Source organism: Phalangium opilio, unplaced genomic scaffold (assembly GCF_054372755.1).
Source record: "Phalangium opilio isolate 3A_F unplaced genomic scaffold, DU_Popi_V2 ptg000101l_1, whole genome shotgun sequence".
In the NCBI taxonomy this organism is placed as follows: Eukaryota; Metazoa; Arthropoda; class Arachnida; order Opiliones; family Phalangiidae; genus Phalangium; species Phalangium opilio.
Genome location: NW_028324204.1, coordinates 9,576,002 through 9,591,887, shown reverse-complemented (window position 1 = coordinate 9,591,887; position 15,886 = coordinate 9,576,002). Strand labels below are relative to the sequence as shown.

The 15,886-nt window shown below is 42.0% G+C and overlaps 4 non-coding genes across 4 annotated transcripts; 3 read left to right on the top strand and 1 right to left on the bottom strand.

Annotated features, from left to right (window-relative positions):
• Positions 1 to 226: 226 nt before the first annotated feature.
• TRNAY-GUA (transfer RNA tyrosine (anticodon GUA)) lies at positions 227 to 299 on the bottom strand. Its single transcript has one exon. It is a non-coding gene; the product is annotated as a tRNA-Tyr (tRNA).
• A 2,629-nt stretch (positions 300 to 2,928) lies between these two features.
• Positions 2,929 to 3,005, top strand: TRNAN-AUU (transfer RNA asparagine (anticodon AUU)). Its single transcript is given in 2 exon segments — positions 2,929 to 2,965; positions 2,970 to 3,005. It is a non-coding gene; the product is annotated as a tRNA-Asn (tRNA).
• An 8,437-nt stretch (positions 3,006 to 11,442) lies between these two features.
• TRNAH-GUG (transfer RNA histidin (anticodon GUG)) lies at positions 11,443 to 11,515 on the top strand. Its single transcript has one exon. It is a non-coding gene; the product is annotated as a tRNA-His (tRNA).
• Positions 11,516 to 15,559: 4,044 nt separating this feature from the next.
• Positions 15,560 to 15,632, top strand: TRNAH-GUG (transfer RNA histidin (anticodon GUG)). The gene has a single exon. It is a non-coding gene; the product is annotated as a tRNA-His (tRNA).
• Positions 15,633 to 15,886: the final 254 nt, after the last annotated feature.

The following is a 15,886-nucleotide window of genomic DNA, read 5'->3' as shown; positions in this document are numbered from 1 at the left end:
GGCCAGTGCCCAACGGGCCCAATGGATAAGACGGCACTGAGTTATGACTTATTACGTTACATCTGAGACCCTACAACACCTCTCCCGGTTGGGCTCGAACCACCAACCTTTCGGTTAACAGTCGAACGCGCTAACCATTGCGCCAAGGAAGCCCAAAAATTAAATGTTCGTCAGGTATTGTGGAAAAACCTTGACTTTTTACGTCACATCTGAGACCTCACAACACCGCTCCCGGATGGGCTCGAACCACCAACCTATTGGTTTACAGCCGAACGCGCTAACCATTGCGCCACGGAAGCCCAAAAATTAAATGGTCGTCAGGTATTGTGGATAAGTTATGACTTATTACGTTACATCTGAGACCCTACAACACCTCTCCCGGTTGGGCGCGAACCACCAACCTTTCGGTTAACAGCCGAACGCGCTAACCATTGCGCCAAGGAAGCCCAAAAAATAAATGGTCGTCAGGTATTGTGGAAAAACATTGGCTTTCTACGTTACATTTGAGATCCCACATCACCCCTCCCGGGTGGGCTCGAACCACCAACCTATTGGTTAACAACCGAACGCGCTAACCATTGCGCCACGGAAGCCCAAAAACTAAATGGTCGTCAGGTATTGTGGAAAAACTTTGGTTTTCTACGTTACATTTGAGATCCCACAACACCGCTCCCGGATGGGCTCGAACCACCAACCTATTGGTTAACAGCCGAACGCGCTAACCATTGAGCCACGCAAGCTCAGAAATTAAATGGTTGTCACGTATTGTGGAAAAGTTTTGACTTTTTACGCTACATCTGAGACCCCACAACACCTCTCCCGGGTGGGCTCGAACCTTCAGCCTTTCGATTAACAGCTGAACGCGCTAATCATTGCGCCACGGAAGCCCAAAAATGTCAATTCTTGGGCTTCTACATATTTCGAAAAGTGGTCAATCAGAAGAATATAGTTTTTAGAGCGGAATTTGAACAGATCAGACGAGACCGTGTGCCATGCATGTGGTGGAATTGTCAAGGGATGTAAAGGCATCGCAGTGTTTGCGCGTTCTCTTTCCTTGCAAACGGGGCAATTTGCTATAAATCTGGTAATGTCGGCAGTCATTGTCGGCCAGTATACATTCATTTTGGCTTTTGCGAGACAAGCTGTAACACCTTGATGTATGGCGTGTATCTGCTTCATAGTGTCTCCTTGTAATATTGCCGGAACCAACAGACGATCGCCTCTGTATAGGAGTCCGTTCTGTGAGTGTATTTCCTCCTGTAGTGCCCAGAATGCCCTTACGCCAGGAAGACGGATTGACTTGTGATGCAAGGGCCAGCCATTTTCCACGTAGCTTTGAATCTGTTGCAGGTCAGGATCTTGATTTGTTGCGTGTTGGAACTTGCGGAGTCGGTCATCGGAAATAGTGGTCAGAGTATATATTGTTGCAGCGGGACCTTCCAAAAAGTCCGTTGTCATTGTGCAGTTGGGTTGTGGTACTCTCGAGAGGGCGTCAGCGATGAAAAGCTTGGTACCAGGAACATAAATTAATGTCGGGTCATACCGCGCCAACCGCAATGTTAGGCGCTGGAGCCTTGGAGAGAGAAGATGGAACGGCTTCCGGATAATGGCAAGCAGCGGCTTGTGGTCTGTCTGCACTGTTAGTGGGGCGGCTGCCACATAATAATGAAAGTGTTCGCATGCATATAATATGGCGAGCAGCTCCTTTTCAATTTGAGCGTAGCGCGTTTGTGCGGATGTAAAGGTCATCGACGCGTATTCAATAGGTTTGCCTTGCTGCAGAAGTACGGCACCAATTCCATGTTGACTAGCGTCGACGGATACAGTGTTATGTAGTTTGGGATTGTAAAATGTTAACACTGGCGCTTAAGTGATGGCTTGTTTCAAGTCGTCATAAGCGTCTTGGTGGGTTTCATCCCATCGAAATACTGTGTCTTGCTTGAGAAGAGGCCGTAGGGGAGCAGTTCGTTCGGAATATCCAGAAATATAATTTGCCATGAAGTTAACCATGCCCAGAAATCTTAGTAGTGCCGGTTTGTCCGCTGGTGGTGGTAGTTCTCTGATCGCTCCAACCTTCTCCGGATCAGTTTCGACGCCCTTGGGAGATATGATATGACCGAGATATTTGATGCGGGTAACGGCTAGTTGGATCTTTTTGGAATTAAACATCAGTCCTTTTCTTTGCGCCCGTTCCAATACTGTATATAGGATTTTGTTGTGTTCTGCTTCGTTTGAACCGTGTATAAGGAAGTCGTCTGTGGCAATTCGTGTTCGAGGTATATCGCCAAATATAGAATTCATTATCCTTTGGCAGTATTCAGAAGCAGTGGATATCCCGTAGGGTAGACGCGTGAATCGGAAATTTCCAAATGGCGTTGCAAAGGTGCACATTCGAGAGCTCTCTGGTGTAAGTTCGATTTGCCAAAAGGCCGATTTGGCATCCAATGCGGTGAAAACTTGGGCGTCAGATAACTCAGAGAAGATTTGTTGGGATGTTGGCATGGGATAGTGTTCTCTTAATAGTGCCTTGTTCAAATTGCGCGGATCCAAACAAATGCGGATGTCATTGCCTGGTTTGGGAACCACTACCATTGGATGAAGCCATTCTGTGTGTTCGGTGACAGGAACTATGACCTGAGCAGCGACCATGCGTTGTATTTCGGCTTCAACCCGTGGAATCAGTTGGATCGGGATTTTGCGGGCTGGTGTTCTTGTTGGGATCGCATCCGGGCGAAGTTTCATGTGATGTTGTCCCGGGAGTTTTCCTACCGTGTCAAAAACATCAGGGAATCTCTTCATTATTTCTTGTGGCGTACCTGACAAAAGGTTGAAGGTTCGAGCCCACCCGGGAGCGGTGTTGTGAGGTCTCAGATGTGACGTAAGAAGTCAAGGTTTTTCCACAATACCTGACGACCATTTAATATTTGGGCTTCCGTGGCGCAATGGTTAGCGCGTTCGGCTATTAACCGACTGAAAGGTTGGTGGTTCGAGCCCATCTGGGAGCGGTGTTGTGAGGTCTCAGATGTAACGTAAAAAGTCAAGGTTTTTCCACAATACCTGACGACCATTTAATTTATGGGCTTCCGTGGCGCAATGGTTAGCGCGTTCAGCTGCAATTCAGAAGACTGGTTGTTTGAGCCCTCCCTGGAGCGGTGTTGTGACGTCTCAGATGTAACGTAAAATGTCAGAGTTTTTCCACAATACCTGACGAACATTTAATTTTTGGGCTTCCGTGGCGCAATGGTTAGCGCGCTCAGCTGTTATTCAAAAGGTTGGTGGTTCGAGCCCACCCGAGAGAGGTGTTGTGGGGTCTCAGACGTAGCGTGAAAAGTCAAAACTTTTCCACAATACCTGACAACCTTTTAATTTCTTGGCTTCCGTGGCGCAATGGTTAGCGCGTTCGGCTGTTAACCAATAGGTTGGTGGTTCGAGCCCACCCGGGAGCGGTGTTGTGTGATCTCAAATGTAACGTAGAAAGCCAAAGTTTTTCCACAATACCTGACGACCATGTAATTTTTGGGCTTCCGTGGCGCAATGGTTAGCACGTTTGGCTGTTAACCAATAGGTTGGTGGTTCGAGCCCATCCGGGAGCGGTGTTGTGGGATCTCAAATGTAACGTAGAAAGCCAAAGTTTTTGCACAATAAATGACGACCATTTAATTTTTGGGCTTCCGTGGCGCAATGGTTAGCGCGTTCGGCTGTTAACCAATAGATTGGTGGTTCGAGCCCATCCGGGAGCGGTGTTGTGAGGTCTCAGATGTGACGTAAAAAGTGAAGGTTTTTACACAATACCTGACGAGCATTTAATTTTTGGGCTTCCGTGGCGCAATGGTTAGCGCGTTCGGCTGTTAACCAATAGGTTGGTGGTTCGAGCCCATCCGGGAGCGGTGTTGTGAGGTCTCAGATGTGACGTAAAAAGTCAAGGTTTTTACACAATACCTGACGAGCATTTAATTTTTGGGCTTCCGTGGCGCAATGGTTAGCGCGTTCAGCTGTTAATCGAAAGGTTGGTGGTTCGAGCCCACCCGGGAAAGGTGTTGTGGGGTCTCAAATGTAACGTAGAAAGCCAAAGTTTTTCCACAATACCTGACAACCATTTAATTTCTGAGCTTCCGTGGATCAATGGTTAGCGCGTTCGGCTGTTAACCAATAGGTTGGTGGTTCGAGCCCATCCGGGAGCGGTGTTGTGTGATCTCAAATGTAACGTAGAAAGCCAAAGTTTTTTTACAATACCTGACGACCATTTAATTTTTGGGCTTCCGTGGCGCAATAGTTAGCGCGTTCGGCTGTTAACCAATAAGTTGGTGGTTCGACCCCATCCGGGAGCGGTGTTGTGAGGTCTCAGATGTGACGTAAAAAGTCAAGGTTTTTACATAATACCTGACGAGCATTTAACTTTTGGGCTTCCGTGGCGCAATGGTTAGCGCGTACGGCTGTTAACCAATAGGTTGGTGGTTCGAGCCCATCCGGGAGCGGTGTTGTGAGGTCTCAGATGTGACGTAAAAAGTCAAGGTTTTTACACAATACCTAACGAGCATTTAACTTTTGGGCTTCCGTGGCGCAATGGTTAGCGCGTTCGGCTGTTAACCAATAGGTTGGTGGTTCGAGCCTATCCGGGAGCGGTGTTGTGAGGTCTCAGATGTGACGTAAAAAGTCAAGGTTTTTACACAATACCTGACGAGCATTTAACTTTTGTGCTTCCGTGGCGCAATGGTTAGCGCGTTCGGCTGGGAGCTTGCGTGGCTCAATGGTTAGCGCGTTCCGCTGTTAACCAATAGGTTGGTGGTTCGAGCCCATCCGGGAGCGGTGTTGTGAGGTCTCAGATGTGACGTAAAAATTCAAGGTTTTTACACAATACCTGACGAGCATTTAATTTTTGGGCTTCCGTGGCGCAATGGTTAGCGCGTTCAGCTGTTAACCAATAGGTTGGTGGTTTGAGCCCACCCGGGAGCGGTGTTGTGGGATCTCACATGTAACGTAGAAAACCAAAGTTTTTCCACAATACCTGACGACCATTTAGTTTTTGGGCTTCCGTGGCGCAATGGTTAGCGCGTTCGGTTGTTAACCAATAGGTTGGTGGTTCGAGCCCACCCGGGAGGGGTGATGTGGGATTTCAAATATAACGTAGAAAGCCAATGTTTTTCCACAATACCTGACGACCATTTATTTTTTGGGCTTCCGTGGCTCAATGGTTAGCGCGTTCGGCTGTTAACCAATAGGTTGGTGGTTTGAGCCCACCCGGGAGCGGTGATGTGGGATCTCAAACAATTTCAAAATCGATGTTTCACGGCCAAAGAAGCAAACTTTGAGTATTTCTTCACTATTTTCAAATATGTTCACTGAAACCATTATTTTTATACATTTTGCTTTAATTCAAGCAAATGTAACGATGTTCAATCAAAAAACTGTTAAAATTCAATTTTTCAATAAGAAATCGTTGTCACGGATTTTGTATCTTGAAGAAGAAAAACATGCGATTTTTTCGGTACACTTTTGAATGCATTTTTTTTGGAGAAATGTTTGACCGAATTCAGCTTAATTCCCTATAAAACACTCATTGAAAGTGATTTCATCTCGATTGAACAATAATTAAAAATTTACCTCGATTTTTAACAACATTTTCAAAATCGACGTTTCACGGCCAAAGAAGCATACTTTGAGTATTTCTTCACTATTTTCAAATATATTCATTGAAACCATTATTTTAATACTTTTTGCTTTAATTCAAGCAATGTAACGATATTCATTCAAAAAACTGTTAAAATTCAATTTTCAATAAGAAATCGTATTCACCGATTTTGTGTCTTGAAGAAGAAAAACCTGCGATTTTTTCGGTAATTTTTTGAATGCATTTTTTTCTGGAGAAATTTTTGACCGAATTCAGCTTAATTCCCTATAAAACACTCATTAAAAGTGATTTCATCTCGATTGAACAATAAATAAAAATGTACCTCGATTTTTAATAACATTCTCAAAATCGACGTAACTCGACCTGAGAAAAACATTTTGAGTATTTGTTCTCTATTTTCAAATATAACCACTGAAACCATTATTTTTGTAATTTTTGCGTTAATTCAAGCAAATGTAACGATATTCATTCAATAAACTGTTAAAATTCAATTTTAAATAAGAAATCGATGTCACGGATTTTGTATCTTGAAGAAAAAAAACATGCGATTTTTTCGGTACATTTTTAAATGCATTTTTTTCTGGAGAAATGTTTGACCGAATTCAGCTTAATTCCCTATAAAACACTCATTAAAAGTAATTTCATCTCGATTGAACAATAATTAAAAATGTACCTCGATTTTTAATAACATTTTCAAAATCGACGTTTCACGGCCAAAGAAGCATATTTTGAGTATTTCTTCACTATTTTCAAATATATTCACTGAAACCATTATTTTTATACTTTTTGCTTTAATTCAAGCAATGTGACGATATTCATTCAAAAAACTGTTAAAATTCAATTTTCAATAAGAAATCGTACTCACGGATTTTGTATCTTGAAGAAGAAAAACATGCGATTTTTTCGGTACACTTTTGAATGCATTTTTTTCTGGAGAAATGTTTGACCGAATTCAGCTTAATTCCCTATAAAACACTCATTAAAAGTGATTTCATCTCGATTGAACAATAAATAAAAATGCACCTCGATTTTAAATAACATATGTTCACTGAAACCATTATTTTTATACTTTTTGCTTTAATTAGTCATAACTTATCCACAATACCTGACAACCATTTAATTTCTGTGCTTCCGTGGCTCAATGGTTAGCGCGTTCGGCTGTTAACCAATAGATTGGTGGTTCGAGCCCATCCGGGAGCGGTGTTGTGAGGTCTCAGATGTGACGTAAAAAGTGAAGGTTTTTACACAATACCTGACGAGCATTTAATTTTTGGGCTTCCGTGGCGCAATGGTTAGCGCGTTCAGCTGTTAACCAATAGGTTGGTGGTTCGAGCCCATCCGGGAGCGGTGTTGTGAGGTCTCAGATGTGACGTAAAAAGTCAAGGTTTTTACACAATACCTGACGAGCATTTAACTTTTGTGCTTCCGTGGCGCAATGGTTAGCGCGTTCGGCTGGGAGCTTGCGTGGCTCAATGGTTAGCGCGTTCCGCTGTTAACCAATAGGTTGGTGGTTCGAGCCCATCCGGGAGCGGTGTTGTGAGGTCTCAGATGTGACGTAAAAATTCAAGGTTTTTACACAATACCTGACGAGCATTTAATTTTTGGGCTTCCGTGGCGCAATGGTTTTGGCGTTCAGCTGTTAACCAATAGGTTGGTGGTTTGAGCCCACCCGGGAGCGGTGTTGTGGGATCTCACATGTAACGTAGAAAACCAAAGTTTTTCCACAATACCTGACGACCATTTAGTTTTTGGGCTTCCGTGGCGCAATGGTTAGCGCGTTCGGTTGTTAACCAATAGGTTGGTGGTTCGAGCCCACCCGGGAGGGGTGATGTGGGATCTCAAATGTAACGTAGAAAGCCAATGTTTTTCCACAATACCTGACGACCATTTATTTTTTGGGCTTCCGTGGCTCAATGGTTAGCGCGTTCGGCTGTTAACCAATAGGTTGGTGGTTTGAGCCCACCCGGGAGCGGTGATGTGGGATCTCAAACAATTTCAAAATCGATGTTTCACGGCCAAAGAAGCATACTTTGTGTATTTCTTCACTATTTTCAAATATGTTCACTGAAACCATTATTTTTATACATTTTGCTTTAATTCAAGCAAATGTAACGATATTCAATCAAAAAACTGTTAAAATTCAATTTTTCAATAAGAAATCGTTGTCACGGATTTTGTATCTTGAAGAAGAAAAACATGCGATTTTTTCGGTACACTTTTGAATGCATTTTTTTTTGGAGAAATGTTTGACCGAATTCAGCTTAATTCCCTATAAAACACTCATTAAAAGTGATTTCATCTCGATTGAACAATAAATAAAAATGCACCTCGATTTTAAATAACATATGTTCACTGAAACCATTATTTTTATACTTTTTGCTTTAATTAGTCATAACTTATCCACAATACCTGACAACCATTTAATTTCTGTGCTTCCGTGGCTCAATGGTTAGCGCGTTCGGCTGTTAACCAATAGATTGGTGGTTCGAGCCCATCCGGGAGCGGTGTTGTGAGGTCTCAGATGTGACGTAAAAAGTGAAGGTTTTTACACAATACCTGACGAGCATTTAATTTTTGGGCTTCCGTGGCGCAATGGTTAGCGCGTTCAGCTGTTAACCAATAGGTTGGTGGTTCGAGCCCATCCGGGAGCGGTGTTGTGAGGTCTCAGATGTGACGTAAAAAGTCAAGGTTTTTACACAATACCTGACGAGCATTTAACTTTTGTGCTTCCGTGGCGCAATGGTTAGCGCGTTCGGCTGGGAGCTTGCGTGGCTCAATGGTTAGCGCGTTCCGCTGTTAACCAATAGGTTGGTGGTTCGAGCCCATCCGGGAGCGGTGTTGTGAGGTCTCAGATGTGACGTAAAAATTCAAGGTTTTTACACAATACCTGACGAGCATTTAATTTTTGGGCTTCCGTGGCGCAATGGTTTTGGCGTTCAGCTGTTAACCAATAGGTTGGTGGTTTGAGCCCACCCGGGAGCGGTGTTGTGGGATCTCACATGTAACGTAGAAAACCAAAGTTTTTCCACAATACCTGACGACCATTTAGTTTTTGGGCTTCCGTGGCGCAATGGTTAGCGCGTTCGGTTGTTAACCAATAGGTTGGTGGTTCGAGCCCACCCGGGAGGGGTGATGTGGGATCTCAAATGTAACGTAGAAAGCCAATGTTTTTCCACAATACCTGACGACCATTTATTTTTTGGGCTTCCGTGGCTCAATGGTTAGCGCGTTCGGCTGTTAACCAATAGGTTGGTGGTTTGAGCCCACCCGGGAGCGGTGATGTGGGATCTCAAACAATTTCAAAATCGATGTTTCACGGCCAAAGAAGCATACTTTGTGTATTTCTTCACTATTTTCAAATATGTTCACTGAAACCATTATTTTTATACATTTTGCTTTAATTCAAGCAAATGTAACGATATTCAATCAAAAAACTGTTAAAATTCAATTTTTCAATAAGAAATCGTTGTCACGGATTTTGTATCTTGAAGAAGAAAAACATGCGATTTTTTCGGTACACTTTTGAATGCATTTTTTTTTGGAGAAATGTTTGACCGAATTCAGCTTAATTCCCTATAAAACACTCATTGAAAGTGATTTCATCTCGATTGAACAATAATTAAAAATTTACCTCGATTTTTAACAACATTTTCAAAATCGACGTTTCACGGCCAAAGAAGCATACTTTGAGTATTTCTTCACTATTTTCAAATATATTCATTGAAACCATTATTTTAATACTTTTTGCTTTAATTCAAGCAATGTAACGATATTCATTCAAAAAACTGTTAAAATTCAATTTTCAATAAGAAATCGTATTCACGGATTTTGTGTCTTGAAGAAGAAAAACCTGCGATTTTTTCGGTAATTTTTTGAATGCATTTTTTTCTGGAGAAATTTTTGACCGAATTCAGCTTAATTCCCTATAAAACACTCATTAAAAGTGATTTCATCTCGATTGAACAATAAATAAAAATGTACCTCGATTTTTAATAACATTCTCAAAATCGACGTAACTCGACCTGAGAAAAACATTTTGAGTATTTGTTCTCTATTTTCAAATATAACCACTGAAACCATTATTTTTGTAATTTTTGCGTTAATTCAAGCAAATGTAACGATATTCATTCAATAAACTGTTAAAATTCAATTTTAAATAAGAAATCGATGTCACGGATTTTGTATCTTGAAGAAAAAAACATGCGATTTTTTCGGTACATTTTTAAATGCATTTTTTTCTGGAGAAATGTTTGACCGAATTCAGCTTAATTCCCTATAAAACACTCATTAAAAGTAATTTCATCTCGATTGAACAATAATTAAAAATGTACCTCGATTTTTAATAACATTTTCAAAATCGACGTTTCACGGCCAAAGAAGAATATTTTGAGTATTTCTTCACTATTTTCAAATATATTCACTGAAACCATTATTTTTATACTTTTTGCTTTAATTCAAGCAATGTAACGATATTCATTCAAAAAACTGTTAAAATTCAATTTTCAATAAGAAATCGTACTCACGGATTTTGAATCTTGAAGAAGAAAAACATGCGATTTTTTCGGTACACTTTTGAATGCATTTTTTTCTGGAGAAATGTTTGACCGAATTCAGCTTAATTCCCTATAAAACACTCATTAAAAGTGATTTCATCTCGATTGAACAATAAATAAAAATGCACCTCGATTTTAAATAACATATGTTCACTGAAACCATTATTTTTATAATTTTTGCTTTAATTAGTCATAACTTATCCACAATACCTGACAACCATTTAATTTCTGAGCTTCCGTGGCTCAATGGTTAGCGCGTTCGGCTGTTAACCAATAGATTGGTGGTTCGAGCCCATCCGGGAGCGGTGTTGTGAGGTCTCAGATGTGACGTAAAAAGTGAAGGTTTTTACTCAATACCTGACGAGCATTTAATTTTTGGGCTTCCGTGGCGCAATGGTTAGCGCGTTCAGCTGTTAACCAATAGGTTGGTGGTTCGAGCCCATCCGGGAGCGGTGTTGTGAGGTCTCAGATGTGACGTAAAAAGTCAAGGTTTTTACACAATACCTGACGAGCATTTAATTTTTGGGCTTCCGTGGCGCAATGGTTAGCGCGTTCAGCTGTTAACCAATAGGTTAGTGGTTCGAGCCCACCCGGGAGCGGCGTTGTGGGATCTCAAACGTAACGTAGAAAGCCAAAGTTTTTCCACAATACCTGACGAACATTTAATTTTTGGGCTTCCGTGGCGCAATGGTTAGCACGTTCGGCTGTTAACCAATAGGTTGGTGGTTCGAGCCCAACCGGGAGCGGTGGTGTGGGATCTCAAATGTAACGTAGAAAGCCAAAGTTTTGCCACAATACCTGACGACCTTTAAATTTTTGGGCTTCCTTGGCGCAATGGTTAGCGCGTTCGGCTGTTAACCGAAAGGTTGGTGGTTCGAGCCCAACCGGAAGAGGTGTTGTAGGGTCTCAGATGTAACGTAAAAAGTCAAACTTATCCACAATACCTGACAACCATTTAATTTCTGAGCTTTCGTGGCTCAAAGGTTAGCGCGTTCGGTTGTTAACCAACAGGTGTGTGGTTCGAGCCCATCCGGGAGCGGTGTTGTGTGATCTCAAATGTAACGTAGAAAGCCAAAGTTTTTCCACAATACCTGACGACCATTTAATTTTTGGGCTTCCGTGGCGCAATGGTTAGCACGTTCGGCTGTTAACCAATAGGTTGGTGGTTCGAGCCCATCCGGGAGCGGTGTTGTGGGATCTCAAATGTAACGTAGAAAGCCAAAGTTTTTGCACAATAAATGACGACCATTTAATTTTTGGGCTTCCGTGGCGCAATGGTTAGCGCGTTCGGCTGTGAACCAATAGGTTGGTGGTTCGACCCCATCCGGGAGCGGTGTTGTGAGGTCTCAGATTTGACGTAAAAAGTCAAGGTTTTTACACAATACCTGACGAGCATTTAACTTTTGGGCTTCCGTGGCGCAATGGTTAGCGCGTTCGGCTGTTAACCAATAGGTTGGTGGTTCGAGCCCATCCGGGAGCGGTGTTGTGAGGTCTCAGATGTGACGTAAAAAGTCAAGGTTTTTACACAATACCTGACGAGCATTTAATTTTTGGGCTTCCGTGGCGCAATGGTTAGCGCGTTCAGCTGTTAATCGAAAGGTTGGTGGTTCGAGCCCACCCGGGAAAGGTGTTGTGGGGTCTCAAATGTAACGTAGAAAGCCAAAGTTTTTCCACAATACCTGACAACCATTTAATTTCTGAGCTTCCGTGGATCAATGGTTAGCGCGTTCGGCTGTTAACCAATAGGTTGGTGGTTCGAGCCCATCCGGGAGCGGTGTTGTGTGATCTCAAATGTAACGTAGAAAGCCAAAGTTTTTCCACAATACCTGACGACCATTTAATTTTTGGGCTTCCGTGGCGCAATGGTTAGCGCGTTCGGCTGTTAACCAATAGGTTGGTGGTTCGAGCCCATCCGGGAGCGGTGTTGTGAGGTCTCAGATGTGACGTAAAAAGTCAAGGTTTTTACACAATACCTAACGAGCATTTAACTTTTGGGCTTCCGTGGCGCAATGGTTAGCGCGTTCGGCTGTTAACCAATAGGTTGGTGGTTCGAGCCTATCCGGGAGCGGTGTTGTGAGGTCTCAGATGTGACGTAAAAAGTCAAGGTTTTTACACAATACCTGACGAGCATTTAACTTTTGTGCTTCCGTGGCGCAATGGTTAGCGCGTTCGGCTGGGAGCTTGCGTGGCTCAATGGTTAGCGCGTTCCGCTGTTAACCAATAGGTTGGTGGTTCGAGCCCATCCGGGAGCGGTGTTGTGAGGTCTCAGATGTGACGTAAAAATTCAAGGTTTTTACACAATACCTGACGAGCATTTAATTTTTGGGCTTCCGTGGCGCAATGGTTTTGGCGTTCAGCTGTTAACCAATAGGTTGGTGGTTTGAGCCCACCCGGGAGCGGTGTTGTGGGATCTCACATGTAACGTAGAAAACCAAAGTTTTTCCACAATACCTGACGACCATTTAGTTTTTGGGCTTCCGTGGCGCAATGGTTAGCGCGTTCGGTTGTTAACCAATAGGTTGGTGGTTCGAGCCCACCCGGGAGGGGTGATGTGGGATCTCAAATGTAACGTAGAAAGCCAATGTTTTTCCACAATACCTGACGACCATTTATTTTTTGGGCTTCCGTGGCTCAATGGTTAGCGCGTTCGGCTGTTAACCAATAGGTTGGTGGTTTGAGCCCACCCGGGAGCGGTGATGTGGGATCTCAAACAATTTCAAAATCGATGTTTCACGGCCAAAGAAGCATACTTTGAGTATTTCTTCACTATTTTCAAATATGTTCACTGAAACCATTATTTTTATACATTTTGCTTTAATGCAAGCAAATGTAACGATATTCAATCAAAAAACTGTTAAAATTCAATTTTTCAATAAGAAATCGTTGTCACGGATTTTGTATCTTGAAGAAGAAAAACATGCGATTTTTTCGGTACACTTTTGAATGCATTTTTTTTGGAGAAATGTTTGACCGAATTCAGCTTAATTCCCTATAAAACACTCATTGAAAGTGATTTCATCTCGATTGAACAATAATTAAAAATTTACCTCGATTTTTAACAACATTTTCAAAATCGACGTTTCACGGCCAAAGAAGCATACTTTGAGTATTTCTTCACTATTTTCAAATATATTCATTGAAACCATTATTTTAATACTTTTTGCTTTAATTCAAGCAATGTAACGATATTCATTCAAAAAACTGTTAAAATTCAATTTTCAATAAGAAATCGTATTCACGGATTTTGTGTCTTGAAGAAGAAAAACCTGCGATTTTTTCGGTAATTTTTTGAATGCATTTTTTTCTGGAGAAATTTTTGACCGAATTCAGCTTAATTCCCTATAAAACACTCATTAAAAGTGATTTCATCTCGATTGAACAATAAATAAAAATGTACCTCGATTTTTAATAACATTCTCAAAATCGACGTAACTCGACCTGAGAAAAACATTTTGAGTATTTGTTCTCTATTTTCAAATATAACCACTGAAACCATTATTTTTGTAATTTTTGCGTTAATTCAAGCAAATGTAACGATATTCATTCAATAAACTGTTAAAATTCAATTTTAAATAAGAAATCGATGTCACGGATTTTGTATCTTGAAGAAAAAAAACATGCGATTTTTTCGGTACATTTTTAAATGCATTTTTTTCTGGAGAAATGTTTGACCGAATTCAGCTTAATTCCCTATAAAACACTCATTAAAAGTAATTTCATCTCGATTGAACAATAATTAAAAATGTACCTCGATTTTTAATAACATTTTCAAAATCGACGTTTCACGGCCAAAGAAGAATATTTTGAGTATTTCTTCACTATTTTCAAATATATTCACTGAAACCATTATTTTTATACTTTTTGCTTTAATTCAAGCAATGTAACGATATTCATTCAAAAAACTGTTAAAATTCAATTTTCAATAAGAAATCGTACTCACGGATTTTGTATCTTGAAGAAGAAAAACATGCGATTTTTTCGGTACACTTTTGAATGCATTTTTTCTGGAGAAATGTTTGACCGAATTCAGCTTAATTCCCTATAAAACACTCATTAAAAGTGATTTCATCTCGATTGAACAATAAATAAAAATGCACCTCGATTTTAAATAACATATGTTCACTGAAACCATTATTTTTATAATTTTTGCTTTAATTTGTCATAACTTATCCTTAATACCTGACAACCATTTAATTTCTGAGCTTCCGTGGCTCAATGGTTAGCGCGTTCGGCTGTTAACCAATAGATTGGTGGTTCGAGCCCATCCGGGAGCGGTGTTGTGAGGTCTCAGATGTGACGTAAAAAGTGAAGGTTTTTACACAATACTTGACGAGCATTTAATTTTTGGGCTTCCGTGGCGCAATGGTTAGCGCGTTCAGCTGTTAACCAATAGGTTGGTGGTTCGAGCCCATCCGGGAGCGGTGTTGTGAGGTCTCAGATGTGACGTAAAAAGTCAAGGTTTTTACACAATACCTGACGAGCATTTAATTTTTGGGCTTCCGTGGCGCAATGGTTAGCGCGTTCAGCTGTTAACCAATAGGTTAGTGGTTCGAGCCCACCCGGGAGCGGCGTTGTGGGATCTCAAACGTAACGTAGAAAGCCAAAGTTTTTCCACAATACCTGACGAACATTTAATTTTTGGGCTTCCGTGGCGCAATGGTTAGCGCGTTCGGCTGTTAACCAATAGGTTGGTGGTTCGAGCCCAACCGGGAGCGGTGGTGTGGGATCTCAAATGTAACGTAGAAAGCCAAAGTTTTGCCACAATACCTGACGACCATTAAATTTTTGGGCTTCCTTGGCGCAATGGTTAGCGCGTTCGGCTGTTAACCGAAAGGTTGGTGGTTCGAGCCCAACCGGAAGAGGTGTTGTAGGGTCTCAGATGTAACGTAAAAAGTCAAACTTATCCACAATACCTGACAACCATTTAATTTCTGAGCTTCCGTGGCTCAAAGGTTAGCGCGTTCGGTTGTTAACCAACAGGTGTGTGGTTCGAGCCCATCCGGGAGCGGTGTTGTGACGTCTCAGATGTGACGTAAAGAGTCAAGGTTTTTTCCACAACACCTGACGACCATTTAATTTTTGGGCTTCCGTGGCGCAATGGTTAGCGCGTTCGGCTGTTAACCAATAGGTTGGTGGTTCGAGCCCATCCGGGAGCGGTGTTGTGTGATCTCAAATGTAACGTAGAAAGCCAAAGTTTTTCCACAATACCTGACGACCATTTAATTTTTGGGCTTCCGTGGCGCAATGGTTAGCACGTTCGGCTGTTAACCAATAGGTTGGTGGTTCGAGCCCATCCGGGAGCGGTGTTGTGGGATCTCAAATGTAACGTAGAAAGCCAAAGTTTTTGCACAATAAATGACGACCATTTAATTTTTGGGCTTCCGTGGCGCAATGGTTAGCGCGTTCGGCTGTGAACCAATAGGTTGGTGGTTCGACCCCATCCGGGAGCGGTGTTGTGAGGTCTCAGATTTGACGTAAAAAGTCAAGGTTTTTACACAATACCTGACGAGCATTTAACTTTTGGGCTTCCGTGGCGCAATGGTTAGCGCGTTCGGCTGTTAACCAATAGGTTGGTGGTTCGAGCCCATCCGGGAGCGGTGTTGTGAGGTCTCAGATGTGACGTAAAAAGTCAAGGTTTTTACACAATACCTGACGAGCATTTAATTTTTGGGCTTCCGTGGCGCAATGGTTAGCGCGTCCAGCT